The 17,165-nt window shown below is 45.3% G+C and overlaps 1 long non-coding RNA gene across 1 annotated transcript; it reads left to right on the forward strand.

Moving 5' to 3' along the window:
* Positions 1-1,304: 1,304 nt before the first annotated feature.
* Positions 1,305-13,222, forward strand: LOC148000001 (uncharacterized). Its single transcript, XR_015641477.1, has 3 exons — positions 1,305-1,426; positions 9,102-9,210; positions 12,761-13,222. It is a non-coding gene; the product is annotated as an uncharacterized LOC148000001 (long non-coding RNA).
* Positions 13,223-17,165: the final 3,943 nt, after the last annotated feature.

Here is a 17,165-nt window from a genome sequence, read left to right on the forward strand (position 1 = left end):
GAGAAATGTATGTTCTCTGCACAGAAGAAACTGTAACACCTATTGACCTTCCTGGTCCCTAAGCAGATCGTCCATAAATGCTGACTGTGAGTCGCCACGACCAAAACGGAGTCACTCATGTCAAACTATAGACCAAACTCAGTTAATCAATAAATACAGGAAGTGGGGAAATAGGAAGTCCTTTGTATGCACACTCCAAAATGAGACGTATCAGAAAGACTTTTAGAACCACTGATGTGTTTATAAAAAGATAAAGAGAGGGGGGATCATGTTCTATGGAGGTGTGGGGGAAGGGGGTGCCTCTGTGTGCCCATGCTGAGACACCCCCTCCCCCTGAGGGATCAGCCACAGGACGACAGTATAATATAGAATAGAGTATGGGGAGGGGAGTTAAGAGGGTAGTAGGGCAGCCAGCCAGCCAGACACACACCGAGAGCGAGAGCGAGAGCGAGAGCGAGAGGGGTAGAGGTAGAGAAACTGAGGAGTAGAGGCTGGCCATGGGCATGTGGGGAGAAGGGGGGAAGGAAACGGGGGCAAGGGGAAGAGAGAAGCAAAAGAGCAAGAGAGAGGAGGAGGGGCAAGCAGCCCCTTTTATAGTGCTAGGCACACTTAGCTGTTGCCAGGTAACTGGGGTGGAGCTTAGACAGAATGCTAACAAAGGCCCTTGACCCATACTTGGACAATACAATGCGAGAATGTCTATGCAGCTGTCTGTCTGATGGTCTAACTCTGCACTTGTTCTTGTAGTTCTGATAGACTAGGATTATTATTTCCAAGGAAGTTACGTAGTCCTTTTGTCTTTAATTTTTTTCCCCCTTACTAGAGCTGCAGCAATGACTCAGTGGGCAAGAGCACTGGCTGCTCCTCCTGAGAACCTGAGTTCAACCCCTAGCACTCATGTTTAAAAAAAAAAAATTGCCCCAGGTCCCGCCAGGTTGGGGCAGAAGAAAAACACCCAAGCAGCTGTGTGGGTGCCTGTCTTAGTTGGGGTTTTACAGCTGTGAACAGACACCATGACCAAGGCAAGTCTTATAAAGGACAACATTTAATTGGGGCTGGCTTACAGATCAGAGGTTCAGTCCATTAGTATCAAGGTGGGAGCATGGCAGCATCCAGACAGTCATGGTGCAGGAGGAGCTGAGAGTTCTACATCTTCATCTGAAGGCTGCTAGGAGAATACTGGCTTCCAGGCAGTTAGGATGAGGGTCTTAAAGCCCACAGCCACAGTGACACACCCACTCCAACAAGGCCACACCTCCTAACAGTGCCACTCCCTGGGCTAAGCATCACAGTGGCACAGTGATGGGCAAAAGCATGATGGAGAGGTGGGAAGATGGAGTACACTGTGGAGAGATGGAAGAGAAAGGGAAGCCACAGGCTTCATACACGTAAAGAAAGATGGAGACTTGATGGCGGTGAGAAACAGGTAGGTAAGAGAAGCCTATGGTGCAACCACCCGTGGCCATGATGAGATCTTGGCCCAAGCTGCCTCCAGGGCCATGTCTGGATCTGTGGTCCTGACGCAGCTGGGAGGTGGGTCAATGTCGGTAGCCAGGGTAACCACCAATGGTCATGCAATGTCCATGGTCTGGACTGCCATCAGAGACCAGGTAGATATCTGAGGGTGGTGCAGCTGCAAGGGGACATGCCCATCTGAGTGGTCTGTGCTGCCACCTGAGGCCATGGGGACATCTGGGCCCATGCTGCTGCCGGGGGCCATGTCTGGGTCGGTGATCATATCGAGTGTGTGTTGATGTCCCAGGCCCATGTTACCACCAAAGGCCATGCAGATATCCTTGGTCTGAATTGTTGCTGGAGGCACTGCTGAGCTGACCTTGCTCCTCACCCGCCACCAAACTCAGGAGAGCTGGTCACAAGGCCACACCTCCTAATCCTTCCCAAATAGCGCTACCACCTGTACACCAAATATTCAAATGCATGAGCCTATGGGGGCCATTCCCATTCCAACCATCTCAGACCCCTTCTTGCAGGAGAATCCTCTGAGTTCAGCTCAGATCTCCTGATTACAAAATGGAAGCTGCTAGCCAGCTCTGATGGAGAACAGCACTGTCCACTATTAGCCTAGAAAAATCCTCTCAATTAAATATTTGCCGTACAGTGTCTACTGGACCTGAAGCATCACAAACTGGAAAAAACAAACAAACAAACAAACAACAACAACAACGACATCCTAAGATAAAACATCTTCCGTCAAAGGCTGGAAAGATGACTCAGCAGTGAGAGAGCTCTTGCAACTCTGCAAGAGGCCATGCAGATCCCAGCACCCTCACAGTGACTCAAAACCAACTCCAATTCCAGGAGACTTGATATCCTCTTCTGGTGCAGGCATAGATTCAGGCAAAATACCCATAAAGTACATGTATATTTTTTTTTAAAAAATCTGAGGTCAATTTTGTAGTTTGAATGTGACGTGTCCTCACAGGCTACTGTGTTGAACACTTGGTTTCAGCTTGTGGGGTTACTGGGGGAGGATTAAGAAACCTTTAGAAGATAGAGCCTTACTGGAAGAAGTGGGTCACTGGGTGTGCTGGATAGTTTTATGTTAACTTGACACAAGAGAGACACCTATCTGGTAAGAGGAAATCTTAATTAAGGAAATGCCTCCCAGGAAGCCAGGTGTGGTGGCGAACATCATTTATCCCAGCACTTGGGAAGCAGAGACAGGTGAATCTTGTCAGTTTCAGGCCAGCCTGGTCTATAAATCGAGTCCAGGACAGCCAGGGCTTGTTACACTGAGAAACTCTGTCTCAAAAAAATAAAAAATAAAATCCAAAAGAAAAATGCCTCCCTTACCTGGTCTGCTGGCAATCTATGGTGCATACTCTTGATTGATGATTGGTGATTGATTTGGGAAAGCCCCGTCTACTGTTGGCAGTGCCAACTCTGGGCAAGTGGGCCTGGGTGCTCTAAAACTGCAAGCTGAGTAAGCCACGAGGATCAATCCAGTAAGCAGCTCCCCTCCATGGCCTCTGCATCAGGCTCCTGACTCCAGGTTCCTGCCTTGAGTTCACACCCTGACTTCCCTCAGTGATGGACTAAGACTGGGACACGTACAATGAGACAAACCCTTTCTTCCCCAAGTTGCTTTTGCTTTCCAAGTTTATCACAGCAATAAAGCTTTCTACCCGGCCCCACAGCCTTTTTACTGACCTACTGCCATGTGACCAACCATTGCATGCTCCCTCCACCACACCTTTCCCGCCATGATGGAATGGATTTGTTCAAACCGTGAGCCCAAATAAGCCCTTTCTCCCCTTCAGTTGCTTCCTGTCAGGTTTTGCCAAAGTGTTGAGAAAGGTAATGAGTGCTTTCCAGAATCATCTACGTCAGTTTTCCCTTCTTTCCTGTTGCAGTTGGTGGACTTTCTCCTTTCCTCCTGCAATTAACTTAGGCCAGCAAGGAAGTGTATGGATTTCGAGGTCCTACCAAAGGATGCCATCAGATTCAAAAGCTTCCCTTTTTTGTAAGCAGAGACACAAAAATAAAAACTGTGGAGATATGATATCTTCTTAAAGGTGACTTCTATAGTACAGAAATCATTTTTGCTTTGTATTGAGAGAAAATTAAGAGTTGACTTACATGTTCTTTATTCTCTAATTCTTTATATTCTTTATATTTTTGTTATATTCTTTCATTGTTTTCCTTGAGGCTCACTGGCCTGAAATCTCTTTTCTGCATCAAAAGCATTTAATTCTATAAGATACATTAGAGAAGATGTGAGATGCTATAAAGCGGTAAGTCTCAAGTTGAGTAGAGACAGACCTCATTTGGTGGCGCTCTCTCTCTCTCTCTCTCTCTCTCTCTCTCTCTCTCTCTCTGTGTGTGTCTCTGTGTGTGTGTGTTACATGTATGTTGGTATCTGTGCACATATACACGCATGTATGTGGACTTCACAGACCAACTTCAAGGATCTCCCTTAACGAGTCTATATTGTATTCTTTGACAGAGTCTCACTGAACTTAGGCTCAGCAGTTTGCCTGGACCGGCTGGCCCATGAGCTTCAGGGATCTGCCTGTCTCCACCCTCACCACACTCCCACGAGTAGTGTTACAGATGTGTGCTGCTGGCTTTTACACGGGTGCTAGAGATCTGAAGCCAGGTCCTCCTGCTAGCATGGCAGGCACTATGCCTACCCTGCCATCTCCCCAGCCCCAGGTGGTGGATATTTTTTGATGTTTTAATTACGAATTCTCTTAATCAGGCAATATCTCCCAGGACCAGTAGCTCCATATTCCCATGCTTATGAGAAGATTTTAGACTAATCCAGGCCAGAGGTGACTGCTTTAGTAGGATCCCCATGAGTCCCTCTGGTTTCAAAGGCAATCTGAAGTGATCAAAGACATCTCTCGCCAGCACAGCCACAGGAAGAAAGTGCCAGGTTGCAAGGTGCTAAGAAAAAGACAGTTTGAGAAGACTTAGGAAAACCAAGTTTGTTTGTTTGAAGAGAACATGGAGGTCCAAGCATCTCCTATGTGAGTGGTCCCATCACCCTCTATGGTTGCTAGGCAACCATAAGTCCCATCTTCCTGGAGTTCAGCTTATCCTCTTAGCCCAGGGGCACGTTGACTGCTTTCTTGATGTCTCAGCCTCGCCTGTGTCTTGCCTTCTTGGGTCATTGCTGTTACTTCATATATCCTCAGTCAAGGCTGCTCCCAGTCCCCACCACTCCACAGTCCAGACCCCACTGCCCAGTAATTGCGTTAGATGCTTTTTTGCATTGCTCTGACAAAACACCCAAGAAGAAGCAACTTAAAGTGGGGGACTGTGGGGGGGGGGGTACTTATTTAGACTCACAGTCTGGAACAGCCAGAATCTATCATGCTGGGGAAGCCATTTTAGCAGGAGCCTGTGTAGTCAGGAAACAGGAAGTAGATAGCAAGTGGGGTGGGGCTTAAACCTCAAGGCCCACTCCTAATGATTCACTTCCTCCAGCCATGTTCTACCTCCTAATGATTCTACAACCTGCTTCTGAAGACCAACTGTTCAAACATGCGAGGCTGTGGAGGCTGGTTCATGGTCAATACAGCAGTATTTCATCTCCTAGGGTCTCTGATGCCTCCAGGCCCTACTGGTTCTGGGACCTAAAGTGTCCCTGTGTCCTGCTTCTTGGGGCTTGAGTGTCTAGAGTAATTCTTTCTCCCACTAGCTAGCTCAACATGGTACCCTGCTACCCTGGGCCCAACCACTGGGTGTACCTCAGAGCAGCTACTGTGCTGTGGTCAAAGAGGTTCATCCACTTGTGTCCCCGTGTTGGGGATTTGATCTGTGCTTATGTGGGAATTCACACATCTGCTGCAGGTCCCTGCCAATAGTTGGTAGTTTGACTGATCAACAAAGAGCCAATGGCCAGTGACTGGGCAGGGGGATAGAGGAGGGACTTTGAGGATTCCTGAGAGGAAATGCAGGAAAGGAAGTGCAGAATCACCATGATGGGGAAGCAGAGAGATCAGACTTAAGAGTCCACCGACTTGTAAGAATCTGGGAACGTGGCCCCAGGGACCACTCCCCCCATTGGGTCAGGGGTAGCAGAGACTTAGCCAGTATTTACTCAGGAATATCAGAGGGGAGTGTGTTAGCCACATGGAGGTTCAGGAGTGGCCCAGCCATTGAGCTAGTAAGGCATATTAAAAATAATGGTGTGTGTGTCTCTGTGTGTGTGTTTTCATTCTCGAATCTAGAGCACTCAGGTGTGTGGTGAGAAACTCGATGTTTGCTTGATGCTCACTCAATGCCCCATCCCCTGCTGGGAGCTCAGTGAGGGTTAACAATATACCACTGTGTTCCAGGTCCCAGGCTCTCCTGTGTTTCACCAGACCCTGAGTGCATAATGCTGGCTCTGGAGCATCTTTGCACACCTGTGTCCTGGATCTGCAGTCAGCAGTGAAGCATTCATGGCTGCAAACTCATTATTTGCTTATACAATTTCAATTTGCCATTGAGTCATTGGGAATGATTAGAGCACAAATCCCTTCTAAGTCTAGGAGAATTGTATTCTCATTAGTGTGTGTGTGTGTGTGTGTGTGTGTGTGTGTGTGTGTGTGTTAGACAGTGTGTGTGTGTTAGACATTATCATTGGGTGTCTTCCCCAGTTGCTCTCTGTTTTGTCTTCTGAGAACAGATCTCTCACTGAACCTGGAACTCACCGATTCAGGTGATCTGTCTCTGTCCACTCGCTACCCCTCAGCTGTGGCTGCAGGAGCATGGCACCAGGCCTACTTATGTGAATGTTGAGCATCCGAACTCAGGTCCTCATGCTTCTACAGCCACCTCCACCTGGACCACACTACTCTGCCCAGTGCTGTCTTTTAGGAGATGTGACACCATGGAAATTCCTGAATGTCAGAACCAAAGGAAATCTCAATCTCCCACACTACAAGACGCAGTCCAAACATTCAGACATGGGCCCAGCCTGGCCTCTAGGAAGACTTCTGGCACTTAGATAAAAGCCAACACTCTTCCTGAACTTGGCAAGCCAGTTTCCCTCTACCAAAAGGAGTCATTTCCTTTAACTCTGACAAAAGGGACACATCTGGTGCCTATTAGTATTATCAAAGCTCCCAATGGCCTCCAAGCTCCCTCAGTATGACAATTACCTGTTTGAAAGTCAATGCTAGTACCCTAGTCCTTCCTAACCTTCTCCTCTACCCTAAACTTCCCCCAGCTCACAAGCTTCTCTCCGTCAGCTACCCATTCTCCTCATAACCCTGATATTCTTCATATGAGCATCCCCGCCTCTCAACTCTCTTCTGTTTCTCCCAGTATGCTCTCTCTGTTCTCTCTCCCCTGCTGTTCTCCCCCTCTCACAGATAACCCCGGCCAGGTCCAGTCTGCTTTCTTTCCATGTACTTCTTTCTCTCTCTGCTCTTGACTCTTCCAGATGCCTCTAGAACAAAATGCAGGAGTATAAAGAAAATAATTACACAATATTCTCTCTCTCTCTCTCTCTCTCTCTCTCTCTCTCTCTCTCTCTCACACACACACACACACACACACACACACACACACAGTAGAAACTTTAACCATATAACAGAGCAGTTGATCATGTTGTCAGTTTATACACCGAGATCTCTTCTGGAGATGCCAGCCTTAGAAGAGAGACTAAGGTAGTTGTGGGACCAGGTTAGTTCTTAGGAGACAGCTGTAAAAAGAACAAGATTAAGCATTCTCCACTCTCTGACTTCTATCTTGCAATGAAACTCTTTCTCTTACATTGTAATGGGATGCCATCCTTCATGGAGCCTTTACCAAGGCTATGCTAGCCCTGTGCCCTTGAACCTATGGGGTATAAGCTAAGTGACTCACTTCTGATTGTGAATTTCTTAACTTCAGCATTTTGTAATAGTAACCAAGAGCAGAATATCGGTCTCCAAACAGATACAGTCTAAACAGGTGCACTGTATGGCATATTGTTATATGTCAAAAATTAAAGAGAAGAGGAAAGACATTTAAAACAAGAGATCACTAAGCCACCTCTAAAAGTAACCTCATGAGGCAGAAATTTTGTAAGCCAGGAAAAATGGAAATGGTATAAAGTGCTGAAAGGATTCCAACAGCCAAAGCTTCTCACCTGTGAGTATTATACCCAGCTAAAGCATCCTTCAGAAATGAACATTTTAGGAAATCTTTCCCAGATAACCAGCAGCTAAGAAAATCAATCATGACTTAAGAGAAGTTTGGGAGGTGGCTTAGAATGAGTGCTTACCTAATATAAACAAGGCCCTGGGGCCAATCTCCAGCACTGGAGAGAGGCAGGGGAGGAGGGGGAGAGGGGAGGGGGAGAGGTAGAGGGAGAGGGAGGGGAGGGGAGGGGGAAGGGTGGGGGAGGGAGAGAATTTGTGAGGTACATGGAAGCATAAGGCTCACTGTTGCCATTCAGAATTGGAGAATCAATTGCTCTAACGTGAATGTTAAGAGTCAACAGAGTCCAGCTGAACCTAAAGGCATAGAGGATACACACAAAATAAAAATGTAAATCATAACAGGGACACACAAACAGAGTGTGTCCTGGACATCTAGCACGTTTATACCCATCAGAAGCTAAGCTGTTATCAGCTTAAAATATTGGATAATCTGATGTTTTCTGTAAGCCTACTGGCAGTCATGACATAAAGGATCCTGGGCAGATGAACAAGCAGCACAGAGCAAGGAAACACTGATGCTAAGCATGGCGGAAAGAAGTGGAGATGAGTAAGGACATAGAATGAAGTCTTGAATACAAATGGAACAAACATTCCAGTCCAAAGACAGAACAGGTAAAGGTGCCTGTCACCAAGACTGAGGCCTGACTTCTATCTGCAGAACCTTCACTGTGGAAGAAGAGAACCAGCTTGTTCAAGTTGTCCTTTGACCTCTACATGGGAGCTGCAGCATGTACACACACACACACACACACACACACACACACACACACACACTAATAGTAAGAATAGTACTTTTTTAAAGAATGGGTTTTTAATCCAAGAATATGATTCCTACAAGAAACCCATAGTAGTTTTTTTTTTAATGTGTGTGGTGTATGTGCATGTGTATGTGTGTATGTGCATGTGTTTGCATGTGTGTGTATCCACCCGTGGAAGCTAGAGGTTGATGTTGGGAACATAACTTTTCACTAAGGCAAAGCTTCTTGCTAGAAATCAGAACTTGACTATATGGCTAGTCTAGTAGGAATCTTGCCCTCCTCTTCCAAGTACTGGAATTACAGAGAGACTACCATGCCCACCTGTAGAGGGCCACAATAACATTCGCCACCACAAGATGGCACTGGCTTCCACTGTGCCCCACGTGGAAGGCCAAGATAGTTTCACCATTACAAGATGGCGCTGGCCTCCGCCGCGCCAGCCGACTTCCTTTCAGGAAGTTAACTGTGTGCGCATGTGCAAGAGTGCCTTCGTGCCAGGTCTTTGCCCACTCCGGGGCGTGCCTAATGAGATCATGGGTAAGCAACCAATCAGGTGTGGATGCGCCGCGCTAGGGTGTATATAAGCTGTGCCATGCCGGCGCACGTGGCCTCTCCTTAAGATTCAATAAACGTTTTAGCTGCAGTAAGAATTCGTGTGTCCCCATGTATTCTTGCTGGCAAGGTCGCGCAGGACATTTGGTGTCGAGAACCCAGGACCACACCATCACCAGGCGCCGAGAGAGAAGAGGTCCTCCGTCCGCGGAGAGAATCCAAAAAGCTGCAGGACGCGGGTAAGGCCCTGAGAGACATGCTTAGCCTTGACCTGTTCCACTTCACTCCCCTGCTAGATGCGGCAGAAGTTTTTGTTATCGTTTTGGCAGCCCTCGTGCTTTCTCTATTGGCTTTTGAATTTCTACCTACTGCCAGACAGCGTCAGAGGTCGCATGGGAGCCGCCCAGCTGTAATAGCAAAGCAGACAGCGCTGGGGGAAGTACAAGATGGCATGTCAGAAACAGGGTGGGGTAAAAAATTAAAGAGCTCAAGGAAAAAAAGATAAAAATAAGCAGACAGTCCCCTCCAAAGACTTCAGATCTGCGGAGGCGAAAGATTGGGGAAAAAACGCCCTGGGAGAGATAAAGGGAGGAGATAAAAGGAACACAGTATTTTGGGAGAAAAAATTTGTCTTTGTGCTTGTAAAAGGTGTGATTAGGCTCTGGAAGCTTCACAGAGTCATACTGATCAGACTTGATAGAGGTAGACTGCCTGAAAATTTATTCAGGAGAATCAAACAAAAGGACATCTCAACGCCCATGCACAGCTTGATGGAGTTAATGTAATTGGGTTGTGAGTAAAAATATTCAGGACTGTGTTTCACTTCCATACCATTTGTGAATGTCAGTCATGCTGCTCAGATATCCCGTAATATATCTCAGTATCTTACAGAAATTTGGTTTCAACACGTTGATGGACTAGTCCAGGAATTGAGACAATCCATCGTCCATATCAACTCCACTCGAGTGGATAGTCACCGTGGAAGTGGTGGGAAAAGGGAAATCCTACCTCTCTGCTGACACCATCTGGTTTTTTCCCTCTTTGTCTATTGTCTGTCCTTGGTGCACCAAGCTGTCCCTGTATGTCAGTTTATGTCTGTGGTTTTTGTTTCTTGTTGCTTAAATGTTTTATGTTTCATGTTCAAAAGAAAAAATGGTAAAAACTTTATCTGTCAATTGTTCACATCTTGATTTGGTTTTAACTCGTTTCAAAAAGGAACAAATGAATAAAAAGCAGCTTCAATCGGCCTTTAGAGCCCTGTACCTGTAGCCAGGAGTCTAGGTCAGCTGGAGAAGCTGCCCAGGGGCTAAGCGTCTGCACGAGCTGATCTTAAAGGCGCCAGCAGCTCCTCAGCTTCTCTGGTACAAGAGCTGATAGCTGTTTCTCTTAGAAAAATCCCTGACTTATTATTTGACTCAACAGGTGACAAGGTGCTTCTCTTAAAATCTTAGCTAAAAAGGTAAAAATGGTGCTTGGTCTAAATATTAAAGATATGTGTAGCCACTTCAATTTTGTTTCCGGTTGGTTTTAAATGTATAAATATGCTCTACTTGCCTTGGTCATGGATTGTTGGCTTTCAAGTTATTGGATATGGTTAAAAAGGTATAATATTGGTAACAGAAAGTTGACATAAAGCTGGTAATTTGGATGGAGTCATTCTAGACAACCTGTTGCATGAGCCAACCCAGGGAAACAGGTCTAAATTGAGATAATATTTTTATGGAACTCTTATTCTAGAAACCAGGCTTCTAAAAGAATTTAGGACAATGTCTCCTTGTTGAGGTATTGGAGACTACACCATCGTGTGTTCATATGTAGGAATTGGCAGTCAAACTTTGTAGCATGAAGGATAGACTGGAGACTGGATTTTGGAGACTAGATCGTTTGTTGGAGGTTGAGTTTTGCTTTCCAAAGTTGTGGTTTGCCCTGAAGTTATCTATATTTTGATGCTAATTCCACTGCCCCAAGAACAGCTGCCTAGTCACTACTCAGAACTCAGGTGACTTTCCAAAATTGTGGCTGTGCTCTGGTGGTACAAGGAGAGCTGAAAGATTGTGATTAAGGATTGCCAGTGTTACACTGACTAACTCAAACTTATTTTTAATTAAGAAAAAAAATCAAACAGGTAGAGATTGTTACAAGATTTATGAAAGATTGATGAGGTTTTGGAACTTGTGAGAACATTACAGCCAGTTTGTTTACTCCAACTGCCATTTCAAGATGGATTTAGAAGATTGATTTTGAGTTTTCATTTCGTGAGCTTGCTTATAATTTTAGAGAGCCCATAAAGTGATATCATTAGGAATGGCTAACAGCCTTATATTATGTAATGTTGTTGCTTCTTCAATGTAAGAAGTTAGAACTTTAAAGCTTTCAGCGTATATGGAAATTTTTACTACAAACGTCTGCTCTCAAAATGAGCTTTAATATTTGGGGAGTAGCTGTTACACTACTCCAGAAAAGAATATTTAAAACTAATTTTAAGCTTCTAAGGATATGTTAATTGGCTAAGTACCTCACCTTGCCAGAGGACTTAGGTCTTTGTTATCCACATTGGAGATAAAGCTTCAGTTGTGTTAATACAGAATTGTAGGCTAGAGTCATGGAAGTATTTTAAAAAGAAACCTGGTAAAACATGCCTTATTCCAAACAGCAATCAAATTGGTTATTACAAAATACTGATATTTGGCCTATTACATATACAAATTTTTCAGGCAAAATTGATAATTTTATTCTTTACATGCTTTTGTACTTCCTGTATATTTGTGCATACAACCCATAGGAAATGCGCTTAGTGTATTTATAAGTGGTTCATCTAATGAAAAGGCTACATGTATGATTGGATCACTTGTTTATTCTCTTGAGTTCCTGTTGCTTGAACACAGATTATTAAATTCCGTGGTTTAGCCACTGTTTTTAAATCAAGCTTTCAATTCACATACTGATAGCCAATGTGTGGCTTGTGGTTTACAATTGATTTCAATTACTTAATGCTTTACTAGAGACAGGTTTTCTATATAAAATCAATGAGTGATTTCAGTGTAAATGTCTGACAACTCACTGTCCTTTCAGTGCTCTGGCTCAGACAACTAAAATTAAACCTTAGACTCATACCTAACTTTAAAATGGTAATGGAGTTAATATGAAAAGAGGAAGACTCCATTTGCTTACTTTCAATTCCCAGCCTCACCCTGCCAGCTCAGGGATTTCTAGTACGACTAAATCTAGACAATATTTACAGGTTTTGACATTTCTAATTAATCCTTATGTTTAAGTAAATAAAGTTTGTGAGGAGCTAGAGAGATGGCTTAGTGGTTAAGAACACTAAGTACTGTTCCTTAATAGACCATTTAAGAACTCAAACTAGATTGCCTAGACTCCTTAACAAGGGAGGACAATGATACCAGGCAGATTATAGGCCTTACATAGGAACAATTAGTCAAAGAAATCTCATTCTTTATATATCCAAAACAATAATGCTAGAGACAATAATTTGATATACAAGTCAATTTATAAATAGAAGTGCTCAGTGTCCTCAATTTAATCCTTGAGGACTTACCTTAATAAATAATATCTTTACTATATCTTAATAAATAAAAAGGGGGAGTTATCCCTGTATGCTAAATAATGCTCCTTTTATTTCAATTTTAAAATCTGGATGCCAAAGTTTATGGCATCCTACAACTAGGCATACTTCTGCCTAGGTGAAATAGAGAGATCCACATATTGACATGATCCTGTTCAGATATTTTATATGGGGAAGAGGGAATGTTTGTGTTTTTTCTACAGGATGCTACAAGAGTGTGCCAGCTGCCTGAGTGGCTGGTGAGACTTGGTGATCATGGTTGCATGAAGATTCAGCTCTCCTGGTTCGGGTCCCTGGAGTCATTCCTCTGCCCTGAGAGGAAGATGGAAGATTCCCCCTCATCTTTTGTCATCACAGAGATTTTGGCGTTGCTGCAGTCAGTGTTACCGCTGCGTGTGTCCCATCCCACTGTGGCCTGCTCTCTGACCCTCTGTGCACTGCTGCTTGCTGGAGAAGACTGGACTCCAGCCGTTGCTGCCCCCCCCCCATTCCCCTGGTGACTCTTGCTGCCTTAACTGGTGTTGTCATCTTGCAGTCTAAAGCGTCACAGGAATGCCACCTGCGTAAAGCTGCTGTGGACTGGGGAACTCTGTCCTGGTTGTGCAGATCTCAGAAATGGTTCCATTGCCTGCTGGTTGTTCCAGAGAAGAATGACTGATCCTGAACTGTCCTGGGAAAGACCTTGTTACTTTCACTGCTATTGTAGCAGCCATTTACTGCTATAGCCACTGTGTCTACAGTGTCTGGAGTTACCCTCCCCCATTCTATTGTTAGACAAACACAGTGGGTGAACTTTCTGGAGTAGTTGCTAACAATCGGGAATTCTAAATTTTATTATAGCAGCAGCTTGACTACGGCCCTTGGTGGTAGTAGCTGAGGTGAACCAAATGAGGTACCCACTACTTATCGGGAGTGGCTCCGTTTGGTGCAGCCCTATGCTGTGGATTAGTGTTCATGCTATGGTTGGTTTGCAAACTCAGATCTCAACAGAAACGTGACAAGGCCATTATCACTCAAGCACTTGTGGCCGTTGAACAAGGGGCCTCCCCTAAAATTTGGTTATCTATCTTCAAAAATTAGTCGGTATCTGAGTTGTCTGCTCTTGCACCCCATGGATCTGTAGATCCATTGCACTGGGATGAGAGAGACTCAATGATTCTTTGATCAGCCCTTCCACATCACTGAGGTTTCCTCATTGCACGCAATAGGGTGATCATGATTTCCCCACTAACTCATTTTCTGGCTGGCCTCTTTTTAGAGTTCGCCCTAGGTCATTTAACAGTTACTGTCACACAGCACTGCGGTATCCAGAGATGGGCAACTTTCCTCATGCACAGTACACATGGCCGGTGGCGATAGGGTTACCCTTCGCTGGATAAGGCTGTGACATAGAGGAACGACCTAAGACAGGAGCCACAGCAGATGGACGTAACTGCAGGGACCTAGACCAGCCTAGACAATAATTTATTGTTATTAATAAAATAATAAGGGGGAGATGTAGAGGGCCGCAATAACATTCGCCACCACAAGATGGCTCTGGCTTCCACTGTGCCCCACGTGGAAGGCCGAGATAGTTTCGCCATTACAAGATGGCGCTGGCCTCCGCCGCGCCAGCCCGACTTCCTTTCAGGAAGTTAACTGTGTGCGCAAGTGCAAGAGTGCCTTCATGCCAGGTCTTTGCCCACTCCGGGGCGTGCCTAATGAGATCATGGGTAAGTGACCAATCAGGTGTCGATGCGCTGCGCTAGGGTGTATATAAGCCACGCCATGTCGGCGCGCGTGGCCTTTCCTTAAGATTCAATAAACGTTTTAGCTGCAGTAAGGATTCGTGTGTCCCCGTGTATTCTTGCTTGCGAGGTCGCGCGGGACACCCAGCCTTTATGTGCGTACTGGAGATCCAAAGTCTGGCCTTCATGCTGCCCAAGAAGCACATTAGCCACTGAACCATCTCCCCAACTTATATTAGCTTTGAGGACGAAGCCTTGAGGCAGTGTGTGTGTGTGTGTGTGTGTGTGTGTGTGTGTGTGTGTGTGTGTATGTGTGTGTGTTTGCATGTGTGTCAAAGATAAAAGGTTCCTCTCCCTCCACCCCCCCCAACCCCCGTGCAAATGGTAACAAGGAAAGGTCAAAAGGCCAAAAACTTTCAAGTGAAAACTGTCAGGAGACAGAGTGTCATTATTTAATGATACACTAGTCAAGTCTTCCAGAGAGTTACAAATACACGCATACCCAGTTTGGAGAAATAAATACATAAGGCAAACATCAATGAGTATGAAGGAACACAGCCACGTAGGAGGTATGGGTCTGATGGAACATGGCAAGGTGAAACAGAAGATCACAGTGGAGAGGTCGAGTAGACAGAAAATTAGTGAGGAAAACTCGAGTTGTGCTGCTTTCATCTTAAAGATCTGTTTTCTTTCTCCTTATGTGCACGTGCGTATTTCCCTGGAGCTGAAGTTACAGGCTAGAATGTGAGTCCAGTCCTTGAGGGCAAACACTCTTAAACCCTAAGGCATCTCTCCAGCCCCCCCCCATTTTTTATATTACATTTAAAAAAATGTTGCGTATGTGTGCATATGCATATGTACGCCGTGGCGCGTGCTCAGGAGGCAGAGGACAACTTGCAGGAGTCAGTTTCTGCCTCTGTCACGTGGATCCCAAGGTTTGAACTCAAGCCATGAGCCTTGGCAACTGCTACTCTCACCTTCTGAGTCACCTTGCAGGCCTTCTGGATTGCACTTTAAACCAAACGGCCCTAATTGACGATGCCAGGACATTCTGTGCAGCAGCAGCAGCAGCAGCAGCAGCAGCAGCAGCACCACCACCACCACCACCACCACCACCACCACAGAGAACACATTCTTCCCAAACACTCGGAATATGATCTGATGTCTTAAAACCCTAAAACATGTTTTATTTAAACAAATCTTTCAGGGAGGGAAACACGTTCTGCTTTTGTCATTTGTGGCTGGCACACCAGGCTGGCTGGCTTGTGAGTGCCCAGTAGTTTAAGTGGCACGATGAAAATTCTTCTTCATCCTGTCAGTCATACAACGAAACAGAACTGGTATTAAAACCAGTGAGGGGAAACCTAAAAGACTTTCCAGCAAAATCCAGTCCAGGATGAAGCTTCCCATTCTTGCCATTCCTATCCTGCGTAGGACAAGAAGCCCTCAGTGGAGGAATCCACCAAACGAAATGGATAAACCAGTAAATAAACAAAAGGTAAAGCATTTAAATCACAAAAGAAAATTAAGAGCATCTCTATTTGCATATGATATGGGCCTGTGGGTAGCCACTCCCCTCAAACAGTCCACCAAGAACAAGACCCTCTTAACTAAGGAATGGACTCAGCAAAACTAAGAGAACAAACAGATCAACACACGAAAGTCAGTGTCACATTTTATAAACTGTGTGCAACCTTTGTCTATACTTTATCATTAGTGTGTGTGTGTGTATACACACGTGTGCATGTACATGTGTACACGTGAGAGAATGAGAAAGAGAGAGAAAGAGAGAGACAGAGAGAGACAGAGAGAGAGACAGAGAGAGAGAGAGATTTAAATGCTTATTTGCTTGTTTACTGGTTTCTGCTTTTCCTGTTGGATAGTTAATTATTAGAAACTCCAAAGACATCCTTTTCTGGAGAAGTGGTACATGGTCTTGTTATGTTGCCTTAGGTCCCTGGGTTCAAGCAATGCTCTTGCTTCTGAGAGAGCTGAGGCCCCAGACATGCCACCATGCCTGAGTCCCAGTAAAACTGTTTAACAAAAATAGAAATAAACTAAGGAAATCCCTATGGAATCACAACAGACTAGCAAAAGCAGTCCTAGGAAGAGAAGCTAGTTGGAAGAATCACCCTTACTGATTTAAAATTATATTAGGAAGCTATCACAATCAAGGGGGCATGGCTTTGCCTTAAGGACAGCACCCACACACACGGTAACTGGGTATAGACACACATGCAGAGATCGGCACACAGGCCGAACAGAAGTGGGCACAAGAGCCAATAGACAGACACGCATGCTTAAAGGTTGGTGAAGGCAAAGATTCTAACTAAGGCTCAGGCCTCTGACCTCAAAGCCATATTTATTTATACATGACCCACACAAAAGTGGCAAGCCTCCAAAACTGGTTATATAACAGATTACTTCACTGTTTGCTTTTGGGTTTCCTAGACATCCGATGTCAACCGTTTGGTGCTGACTCACCCTCTCCTGCTAGGTGTAGCATTAGCCATCTTGCTGCACGAGGGATACCCATCTCAGCCCATGTGTTGGTCACGGGGGAGGGGCTCTGTCAGCAGTACAGCAGCTGGGAGGCCATCTGCAGCGGGGAGCCCCTCTCTGTACCTGGGCATGAGCAGCAAAAGTAGCTTCTGACTCTTGATGCTGCTCTACCACACAATCCAGCTTCCTGTTGCACCAAAGTCCCTAGGAAGTGGGTGACCACCCCCCACACACACCCTATAAGCATCTGTTCCAAGAGAGTGTGATGCACCTGGAGAGGTGACTCAGGGGTGGGCAAACCTGAGGAGCTTCCTTCAGATCCCCAAGACCCAAGCAAAAAGCCAGGCACCATGACACACTCTGCAGAGACAGAGTTAGG

This window comes from Rattus norvegicus, chromosome 17, assembly GCF_021556685.1.
Source record: "Rattus norvegicus strain SHRSP/BbbUtx chromosome 17, alternate assembly SHRSP_T2T, whole genome shotgun sequence".
Lineage (NCBI taxonomy): Eukaryota > Metazoa > Chordata > Mammalia > Rodentia > Muridae > Rattus > Rattus norvegicus.